Source organism: Arachis hypogaea, chromosome 14 (genome assembly GCF_003086295.3).
Source record: "Arachis hypogaea cultivar Tifrunner chromosome 14, arahy.Tifrunner.gnm2.J5K5, whole genome shotgun sequence".
Classification (NCBI taxonomy): Eukaryota; Viridiplantae; Streptophyta; class Magnoliopsida; order Fabales; family Fabaceae; genus Arachis; species Arachis hypogaea.
Genome location: NC_092049.1, coordinates 78172847 through 78181242, shown reverse-complemented (window position 1 = coordinate 78181242; position 8396 = coordinate 78172847).

Below are 8396 nucleotides of genomic sequence, written 5' to 3'. Positions count from 1 at the left end.
TCATAAAGAAGCTGTGTTCAAGAATCATCATACTGAACTATGAGAGTCAATAACACTATTCAAAATCTGAAGTTCCTATAGATGCCAATCATTCTAAACTTCAATGGATAAAGTGAGATGCCAAAACTATTCAAGAGGCAAAAAGCTATAAGTCCCGCTCATATGATTGAAGCTCTGTTTCATTGATAGTTTGGAATTTATAGTATATTCTCTTCTTTTTATCCTATTTGATTTTCAGTTGCTTGGGGACAAGCAACAATTTAAGTTTGGTGTTGTGATGAGCGGATAATTTATACGCTTTTTGGCATTGTTTTTAGTATGTTTTTAGTAGGATCTAGTTACTTTTAAGGATGTTTTCATTAGTTTTTATGTTAAATTCACATTTCTGGACTTTACTATGAGTTTGTGTGTTTTTCTGTGATTTCAGGTATTTTCTGGCTGAAATTGAGGGACTTGAGCAGAAATCAGAGTCAGAGGTTGAAGAAGGATTACTGATGCTGTTGGATTCTGACCTCCCTGCACTCAAAGTGGATTTTCTGGAGCTACAGAACTCGAAATGGCGCGCTTCCAATTGCTTTGGAAAGTAGACATCCAGGGATTTCCAGAAATATATAATAGTCCATACTTTGGCCAAGAATAGACGACGTAAACTGGCGTTCAACGCCAGCTTTCTACCCAAATCTGGCGTCCAGCGCCAGAAAAGGAGCCAAAACCAGAGTTGAACGCCCAAACTGGCACAAAAGCTGGCGTTCAACTCCAAGAAGGACCTCTACACGTGCAACACTCAGGCTCAGCCCAAAAACACACCAAGTGGGCCCAGGAAGTGGATTTATACATCAATTACTTACTCATGTAAACCCTAGTAGCTAGTTTATTATAAATAGGACCTTTTACTATTGTATTAGGCATCTTTGGTCTCAGTTTTAATCCATTATTCATCTTAGGAGACTATTGATCACGCTTTAGGGGGCTGGCCATCTCGGCCATGCCTGGACCTTTCACTTATGTAATTTTAACGGTAGAGTTTCTACACTCCATAGATTAAGGTGTGGAGCTCTGCTGTTCCTCAAAGATTAATGCAAAGTACTACTGTTTTCTATTCAATTCATCTTATTTCGCTTCTAAGATATCCATTCGCACCCAAGAACGTGATGAAGGTGATGATTATGTGTGACGCTCATCACCATTCTCCCCTATGAACACGTGCCTGACAAACACTTCCGCTCTACATGAAATAAGCTAGAATGAATATCTCTTAGATCTCCTAACCAGAATCTTCGTGGCATAAGCTAGAATGATGGCGGCATTCAAGAGAATCCGGAAAGTCTAAACCTTGTCTGTGGTATTTCGAGTAGGATTCAATGATTGAATGACTGTGACGAGCTTCAAACTCGCGATTGTTGGGCGTTAGTGACAGACGCAAAAGGAGGGTGAATCCTATTCCAGCATGATCGAGAACCGACAGATGAATAGCCATGCCGTGACAGGGTGCGTGAGCATATTATTTACTGAGAGGAGGGGATGTAGCCACTGGCAACGGTGATGCCCTTGCATAAAGCCAGCCATGGAAAGGAGTAAGACTGATTGGATGAAGATAGCAGGAAAGCAGAGGTTCAGAGGAACAAAAGCATCTCCATTCGCTTATCTGAAACTCTCACCAATGAATTACATAAGTATTTCTATCCCTATTCTATTATTTAGTATTCGAAAACATCATTATCAATTTATATCTGCCTAACTGAGATTTGCAAGGTGACCATAGCTTGCTTCATACCAACAATCTCCGTGGGATTCGACCCTTACTCACGTAAGGTATTACTTGGACGACCCAGTGCACTTGCTGGTTAGTTGTATCGAAGTTGTGAACCATGGTATTGGCACCAAGTTCTTGGCGCCATTGCCAGGGAAAGAAAGACCCATGAATTTTACATAATTAAAGTGTAATCACGATTACGCGTACCAAGTTGCTCACGTGCCAGGAATAGTTTGAGCCTGGACATCACAATTTCGTGCACCAAGTTCCTTTCATTCTATATTCCTTCCCGCTTTTACTATATTATGTTCTGGTTTTTTGCTATTTTGCTTTGTTTGTTGCATGATCCTTTATTAGTTAGAATCCTAGGTCTAGTTTAGTTTTCTCTTAATTGCTTTAATTCCGAAAAGATGTCTCATGTATTACTCACTGAGCTTGAATTCAAATAAAAAATACAGAAGTGATGTATTGCATGAGAAAGTGAGTTTATATTGAAGAATAGTCTTTTTTGCTTAGATGTGGTGGTACTTTCTGTGATTTTGAATGCATGACATGAACAGTGCATATTTAAAAGCTCAAAGAGTTGTTTCCCTAGTCACATACTTGTGGTGTTTCTGTGTCAAGTAATCCTTGAGACAAAACATTTAGAGTCGAGATCAATTGCAGAGTACGCCAAAGACTTTGAGCACCACTGTTTGGGTGTAACTGAAAGAAAAATTTTCAAAATACTAATAAAAATAATAATATTTAGAACGTAAAGAGAGTTCCCCAGTTAAGTGCTTGTGGTGTTTCTGTATCAAGTAAAGCTTGAGACAAAACATTTAAAGTCACGGTTAGGCTCAAGGTGCAAAGCACCAGAAAAAAATTGCTGTGTTCAAGGATTAAATTGAGTTACAAAAAGATCAGAGAATTCATAATATTATCCAGATTCTAATTCCGAATGACAGTGACATCCTTCTGATCCAAAGGAGAGTGAGATGCCAAGACTATTCAGCATTGCAGTTGTAAACTCCACTATAAGAAGAGACATGAGCTTAATCGAACTCTCATTCTCATGCAAATTCACATCCTAAACCTATATTAGTTATGGTTGCTTGAGGACAAGCAACAATTCAAGTTTGGTGTTGTGATGCGTGAGCATCTTTCCTATCTTTTCCTAGTGAATTTGTATCTAATTTGTTGAGTTTAATAAAGAATTAATTATCTGTTAGCCAATATGGATGCTACTTTAAGTCTTTTGCAATTTTGTTTATTTTAGGTAGCATTCGGCTGGAGTTAATGGAGTTTCTGCAGCACAAGGAATTAATTACAAAAATTGGTGACTGACGCGTGCGCATGATTTGGAGCTTTCCATGGCGACGCGTGCGCGTGACTAACGCGTACGCGTGATTTGAAGATTTGCTTAGTGACTTGTGCGCGTGACTGACGCGTGCGCGTGACACGCGAAGAAGACCATCGACACGTACGTGTGACTGACGCGTACGCGTGACATGCGTCACGTGCAGAAAACGCAGAAAAACGCTGGAGGCGATTTCTGGGCTGTTTTGACTCAATTTTCAGCCCAGAAAATACAGATTAAAAGCTGCAAAATGGACAAAACAAGTGGTCTCCACCCATCAACTGAAGACTTGTTAATTAATTCTAATTTAAATTCAAATATTATTTTTAGGAAAAGATATTATTTTAAGTTTTAGATAATAGATTTTAAATTAATTAGGATTAGAAATAAAAAGAGATTCCAACAGGGTGATCCAACACAACATTATTCCCATTTACAATTTACAATCCTTATTTTCACTCTGAACCATGAGCAACTAAACCTCCACTGTTAAGGTTAGGAGCTCTGTTTATTGTATGGATTGATTTTATTATTTTTTTATTTTAATTCATGTTTTGATTTATATTTAAGAATTGTTTTCGTTCTTTATTTTATGAATTTGGGTGAAACGGAAGTATGACCCTCTTTCTAATTGAGTTCATGTATAACTTGGAAAAGCTCTTTACTTGAACAACAGCTTGAAAACAACTTCTCCTAAATTTCTAGTTTATCTGAATTTAACGGGATACGTGACATATAATCATTTTATTTTTGGGTAATTAGAATTTTTGTGGCATATAAACTAGAATTTGATCATTACCCCCTAATTGGAATTAACTCACCAAGGAATTGGCAATTGATGAAAATTAGAGGAGACTAGAAAGGTCTAAGGAATTAGGGTCTAGTCACATATAGTTTGCCATAAATTAAATCCTACATGATTAAAATAGTTAGTAAGAAAAGTTAATCCAGAAAAATAGATAACTCTGAAACCTTAACTGCCTTCTCCATATTTTATTCCCAACTCATTTACTTTACTATTTTAATTTCTGCACGATTGTTTAATACTCTTTGAATATTCAAACACTCTTTTCTGTTTGTCTAACTAAGTCAATCAATCAATCATTGTTGCTTGATCCATCAATCCTCGTGGGATCGACCCTCACTCACTTGAGGTATTACTTGGTACGACCCGGTGCACTTGCCGGTTAGTTTGTGGTTATAATTTCCGTACCAATCCCATCATGAGAAGAATAACCGTAGAGAGGAGAGGGGAACTTCTATGTGAACCTCTCACAGACATAAGTGCAATCATGATAAGAGAGTTCTATGCAAATGTTGTGAGGTCAAACAAGATCAGCCCTCCCTACAAGAGCTATGTTAGGGGGGTTGAGGTAGATTTCAGCCCATCATTCATCATAAGAGTCTTGCAGATAAGAATGATAACCTATGGAGAACCCATCTTTGATGACAGAATGCAGGGTGAAAATGATCCTGATGAGATACTAATTTGTTTATGCTTTGAAGGCAAAGACTGGGAAAGGGACTTAGAAGGAAATCCAAGCTACTTGAAGAGAATGGATCTCATACCTGAAGCCAAAGGTTGGTACGAGATAGTGAGAAGATCCATACTCCCAACTATAAATACCTCAGAGGTCACAATAAAGAGAGCAATCCTGACATACTGCATACTCAAAGGAGGAGAAATCAATATCCCACAACTCATAGCAGATAGCATTCAAGAGATGGCTGAGGATACGGGCAAGTCAAGTAGACTTGGTCACCCAAGCACCATTTTAAGGCTGTGCAATAGAGCAGGCGTACTCTTTGAGGATGCAGATACAGATCGGGTAAAAAGAAGTAGAGGGGTCACCAAGCAAAGCATGGAAGGTATCACTGACACTGATAATCAGCAAGAGAGAAGATCCTCAAGAAGAAGAAAGAGACCACAAAGGGAGGAGGGACAAGCTTCTGGTGCAATGGACTGAGCCAAATACAAAGAGCTATTGAAGAAATATCTCAACAATACATGAGAGTACAGGAGCAACAACAGGAGCAATATTTGAAGAAACAAGAGTAGTACTTGAAAGCCCAAGAGCATTGGCAGCAGCAAATGATGGAGAAGCAAGAAAACTTCCAGCTCAAGATGTTGGATCAACAGAGAGACTTTCAAGCAAGAACTCTTGATTGGTAATGGGAACAATCAACACACTCTCAAGAATCATTTAATAGATTATCCCTACAACAAGCCAAGCAAGGAGAGTACATCCAAAATCTCTACCAATGGAAGAATATATATCATACAATTAGAGAGCATAGGAACTTGGACAGAATGGAGTATGATATAAAAACTCAGGCAAAGCTAGACTATGTAGTCAGTGGCATGCCAATATTGAACCAAGAGATCAAGCCATATGTTCAATGCCAAGAATTGGTAGACCTTTTTTAAGAGCAAAAGCCAAGAACAATTCAGCACACATGCAACAAGGATTGAAGGATGCTGGGATCTGGGGTCAGGTAGACCATATTTGGGATCACAGATGCCCTGTTGAAGAACCCCAAGAAACAAGCAAGAAACAGAAGAAGGAGTCAAAGAGGAATGGAGAATCCAGCAGAGGGAAAGAGCACGACAACTAGAGGTGGTGGAGTCCCTTTTATAGTTTTAGTTAAATAAGGATGATGCATATCTGAAACATGATATGCCTCCAAATATTTTATATTTTGCACTTTCATATCTTGAGTAGATTTCTTATTAGGCTCTGTATTATGCTTGTTATCACTCATCTGCATTAAATTTTGTCTTGTTTCCCTTTTGCATCAATAAGAGAAAATGTTTGAAATAGAAAGTAATTGTCCAATGTGGTAGGAATTAGAATGAAGTTTAGTGGAGGTAATTGCTTGATTGGATGATAAGCTCAATAATAAAAGCTGCATAATAGAATGTCTTTTGTAGTACTGGTGCACGAATTGTGATTCACACTTTTCACAACTCGTACCACTAACCAGCAAGTGCACTGGGTCGTCCAAGTAATACCTTACGTGAGTAAGGGTCGAATCCCACGGAGATTGTTGGCTTGAAGCAATCTATGGTTATCTTGTAACTCTTAGTCAGGATATCAATTATATTTATCAGTTTGAATTGCAAAAAATAAGAGAGCATGAAATAGATACTTGTTATGCAGTAATGGAGAATATGTTGGAGTTTTGGAAATGCTTTGTCTTCTGAATCTCTGCTTTCTCCCTGTCTTCTTCTTAACGCACGCAAGGTTCCTCCTATGGCAAGCTGTGTGTTGTGGATCACCGTTGTCAATGGCTACCATCCGTCCTCTCAGTGAAAAAGGTCCAGGTGCATTGTCACCGCACGGCTAATCATCTGTCGGTTCCCACTCATGCTAGAATAGGATCCATTGATCCTTTTGCGTCTGTCACTACTCCCAACCCTTGTGAGTTTGAAGCTCGTCACAGTCATTCAATCCCTGAATCCTACTCAGAATACCACAGACAAGGTTTAGACTTTCCGAATTCTCAAGAATGCTGCCAATGGATTTTAGCTTATGCCACGAAGATTCTGATTAAGGAATCCAAGAGATATTCATTCAATCGAAGGTAGAACGGAGGTGGTTGTCAAGCACGCGTTCATAGGTTGAGGATGATGATGCGTGTCACGGTCATCACATCCATCATATTGAAGTGCGAATAAACATCTTAGATAGAAACAAGCGTGTTTGAATAAAAAACAGAAATAGTTGCATTAATTCATCGAAACACAGCAGAGCTCCTCACCCCCAACAATGGAGTTTAGAGACTCATGCCATCAGAGATTACAAAGTTCAGATCTAAAATGTCATGAGGTGCAAAATAAATCTCTAAAAGTTGTTTAAATACTAAACTAGTAACCTAGGTTTACAGAAAATGAGTAAACTATGATAGATAGTGCAGAAATCCACTTCTGGGGCCCACTTGGTGTGTGCTGGGGCTGAGACTTAAGCTTCTCACGTGCCTGGGCTGTTTTGGGCGTTCAACGCCAGGTTGTAACCTGTTTCTGGCGTTGAACTCCAACTTGTAACTTGTTTCTGGCGCTGGACGCCAGACTGCAACATGGAATTGGTGTTGAACGCCAGTTTACGTCATCTATCCTTGAGCAAAGTATGGACTATTATATAATGTTGGAAAGCCCTGGATGTCTACTTTCCAATGCAATTGGAAGCGTGCCAATTGGACTCCTGGAGCTCCAGAAAATTCATTCCGAGTGCTGAGAGGTCAGAATCCAATAGCATCAGCAGTCCTTTTTCAGCCTGAATCAGATTTTTGCTCAACTCCCTCAATTTCAGCCAGAAAATACCTGAAATTACAGAAAAACACACAAACTCATAGTAAAGTCCAGAAATATGAATTTTGCCTAAAAACTAATGAAAATATACTAAAAACTAACCAAATCATACTAAAAACTATATGAAATTAACCCCAAAAAGCGTATAAAATATCTGCTCATCAAGTATGAACTTAGTTGCTGTTATAAAACCTTTCATTAATGAACATCCCTGGAAAATAAAGAAAAGAAAAGCAAAGGATTGGCAACAAAAATGAAAGAAACAAATAATAAGGCTAAACACCAATAGCTTGGACCTTAGGACATATGCCTGTGGTGCTTCTTATACTAGGATCTGCTTGGACAATTAGGTTCTGAGGAGTCTTTTAAAACTTGGTAACTTGGATTAACTAATCCGGGATTACCAACTGAAAGTCCATTATCAAGAGCAACCTAGTTACAAAGCATTTAGTAACCTAAAGAGGTGTTGGGCATCAATGTTCCTAAGAAGAATTGTAAGCCAAGTGTCTGTAGTGAAGAAGTGTTGAGAAAAATTGAGCCAAAAGGATACTGCAACACTTGACACTGAGCTACCATTGAGAAATAAGTTTTCTAAGAAAAAGAAAGAAGGAAAAAAAAAGGGATCAATCAAAGAGCAATGAATTATAACAGCAACTCTAGTGAATCCTCAAAGAAACATTTCTTATCTATCAGCAAAGAATAACTGAGCTGCATCTTGTCTGCATAAAACCCCATAGTCTTAATTCAATTACCAGCTAAATAAGGACATGTATGCTTCTCTGTTTGATTTCGTTTCTTCTCATGTTTAGTGCTTGCTTGGGGACAAGCAAGATTTATGTTTGGTGTTGCTGATGACAAGTCATCTTATGCTAGTTTTATAAGCATTTTTCATTAGTTTCATTAGGTTTTATGCACTTTCTTGCACAATAAGTAAGTAATTGGAGTAGATTTTCATGATTATTTTGAATCAATCAACCATCATTTATTTTACACAA